The sequence below is a fragment of the Nicotiana tomentosiformis genome, chromosome 11, assembly GCF_000390325.3.
Source record: "Nicotiana tomentosiformis chromosome 11, ASM39032v3, whole genome shotgun sequence".
In the NCBI taxonomy this organism is placed as follows: domain Eukaryota; kingdom Viridiplantae; phylum Streptophyta; class Magnoliopsida; order Solanales; family Solanaceae; genus Nicotiana; species Nicotiana tomentosiformis.
The window spans coordinates 109,788,020-109,791,568 of NC_090822.1; positions in this window are offsets into that span (position 1 = coordinate 109,788,020).

Here is a 3,549-nt window from a genome sequence, read left to right on the forward strand (position 1 = left end):
ACAACCTTGAATTTTCTCTCACTTGCATGTGCCTACTTCAGTAGCAATTAACTGGCCCATAATAACTATAAACTTAAAATAAACCTCTTTAATTTTTATAACTCGTTTTAACCGTTGTCCACATATGTATTACTGTTTTAGCCAATTACATAATTAGGCAGAATTGTAGGGATTTATTTTTAATTCCCTAATTTAAGAAATTGTAGGAGATACGTATCCCCCATTCTCTATGTCGTATATAGAGTAGTAATACTTATACAACAATTCTACAAAGTTAAACACACATTAGACATACAAATAAAAATTTTGGTTTTAGAAATAATTCTTTTACATAGCAGTACAGTAGTCGTATTTATACACATTAGGCAAATTGTTTGTTGTTGGCCATCAAACGTGTGGAACATTAATATAAGGGGAATTTAGTCTTTGATTAATTATACTCCATAACATTGATAAAAATTATATTTTATTCAATCAATATACATAAACACCTAAACAATATTTTAAATATTTCAATAGAAAATTGAAAAGGTAAAAGAAATGAAAAGCATACTGCAAAATAAAAAATAAAAAGAAAAAAAGAAAAAATAATTTAAATGGGGCAAGGCGAGGCAGGTCTTAATAGGGTGGGGCGGGACAGAGCAAAATTTTGACAAAAGACTAAATGGAGCAGGGCAGAACGGGTCAAAATTTTAGCGGGCAAGGCTTCCCCTGCCCTGACGTATTTACCTCTTTAGTCATATAGATATCACATTACATGAACAAAGAGCATGTTGGTGCATAAGTCATACATACCTCACAAAGAATTGCAAGTCTGACCACTTAACAATCTTCATTTAAATTGAGGATTATCTCTAGTATGCACATACCCTTTATGCAAAGAGCTTTAGAGAATTGAAGCATTTTTTCTTCTATATAAAATTTTTATACCATGAATAACCCTGCAAATTTTAAAATTAATTTATCTTTGTTGGTATAATTTCGTCTTACTTAAACTACATTGTTACAAAATGATTGCACTTCTTATAAAGAAAATAAGATTTCTTTTTTAACAAACATGGTATTATTCTTTGATTAAGTAATAACTAACACAAAGTACTTGCATAAAAACTAGTAGGACTCGAATCACTACTCTTGAGAATTAAAAGGAGCTTCGAAAAAAAGAAGAAGAGAGAATTAAGAGGGGCATTACGCAAATCCTTAGTAGTGGTGGAGTTATTTGTCATACGTAGTACTCGCTCGAACACCAAACATAAACCTCAGTTAAATCGACGGCAACTGTATAGATTTGAAACAAAAATGTTTCACATCAGGTTTAAAGCCTTTGGCCATCTAGGTAAAAAACAATTACTTCTATCATTGTGTTTTTATCTATTAGATCAATTAATTTACTTTTTTTTAAGGTTATGAAATAGCCTTATAACAATTGATAATAACCTGTTTTCGTCGATTATCTATATTTTATGGTATAAAAATGTTTAACTGTCAATTATAGTAGTTAAATTATTTGTTTGAAGTATTTTCGTGATAAAGGAATAATAAGAGAACAATGAAAAGTAGTACTAGTAATATATAACTGTTGTACATTCAAGTGTCATTTGGTGGGGAAATAAATTATCACAATATTAATTATTTCGGGATTAGTTAATTCGAGATTGTTATCTCACTCTCCCATAGAGATAAAAATAACACTACAATCTCGGGATAATTAATTCTAGAATTAGCTATACTACAATTTTATCTCAACCAAACATGAGATGACTCGTCTCAAATTTAATCCGCGATTAATTATTGTTTATCTCTTGTACCAAACTTGCCTGCAAAGTGTGAAGTAAATTTATGTCATCATTCACTTCAAAAGTAATTAGACATTTGAGTGTCGTAATTAGTGAAATTAGTTCTACATTATTTTAGACGATCACGAAAATATATGAAGCAATAATTGAACGGAGCATGTCAACGAAAAAAAATAAAATTGAAGGGAGCATGTGACAATGAAAGAATTTGGGACATTTCATTTATTTAATCATGGTACATCACAATATGACTACCACGTGGTGCATTTATTCTCAGAGTATTACTCAAGCATCACACTATATTATTTTTTAATTCTAGAAATTTGTGAAAGTTTATATATGTAAAGTAAAAGTGTTTTGAAAGTTAAAAATTTATCAGCATTCGATGTTTATAATAATTAATAAATAAAATATATTTATCTTTGAATCGTAAATCTATCACTTAATTATGATTAATTGATATGTATATTTACTTTCATCTCAACTACTAAAATGAAGTATTTGATTTTGGAGTAAATATGGGATGTGGATAAGTATTCAGGGGATAATTTCGTTTCCAAAGAATACAACATATTTTTATTTACAATTTTTAGAAGAAAAATTTCATAAACAAACGCCACAAATATTATATTTTGATCGAATTTTTGCTTTCCTTTTAATACTCAAGCACAAAAGAATTTCCACAAGAAGGTTCACACAACCCCTTATGACGGTTAGAGTTACTACCGCTATTTATCGAGGATCTCATTCAAAGTTTGTAACACTTCTCATTTCAATCTTTCAGCACTAGGCATGTGTCACACTCTATGTATCATGTTCCCACTTAGCAAATGCATGTATTCTTAATAAATAGTCAATATCTTTCAAATTGCATAGAGTTTTGTTCTTGGAGACGTAGAATATGAAAAAGTAAATAAAAACCTTTAAAAATGATTTTTTTTTTGTTGTCATACCAAATATAGACATCAACTTTAGTTACAACCAACATATAAATTTTCTTTTGACCTAATTTTAGCGTTTGGTCTTGAGTGTTTTTCTCATGAATCATTTAATTGGAGGAAAATGAGTTCATTAGGAAATTATTTTTCAAAATATTTAAGCTAACAAAACATGAAAAATTTAAAAAATATTTTTTAAAAAATATTTTTCTTCGTACCAAACGCACCCTAAGTCTTGAGTGTTTTTCTAATGAATCACTTAATTGTAGTGCAAATTACTCGCTTTTGTGAAGTGGGAGAAGAAACCTAAGTTTTTTTTAATTTCCTTTTTGTACTTAATCGTATCATTTCATACTTGAATTTCTAGGTGAATACTTTTATTAATTGAGGAAAAAAAGATAAAAGGGTGAAGGAACATGCATTTAATATGCAAAAATTAGTAGGAGAAAATTAAATGAAATATTGAAGAATTTTCTACGAATCATTATAAGCCCACATGTTTGTGAAGGAATTCCGACCAATTGCATGTTGTACAACTCTTTACAAGATAATAGCAAAAGTCCTTACTACTAGACTCAAACTAGTTGTGGACTGCTTGGTTGGATCATCACATTCTGCTTTCATAGCAGGGAGGAATATCTTAGATAATGTCATAGTGGCACATGAACTTGTCAAATGATATTCCCAGAAAGGTTTGTCTCCAAGATGTCCGGTGAAAGTGGATATAAGGAAAGCATATGATTCTATTGAATAGGGTTTTTAAAAGCAATTCTGGTGGAGTTTGGTCTTCCAGGAAAGTTTATCAACTTAATCAT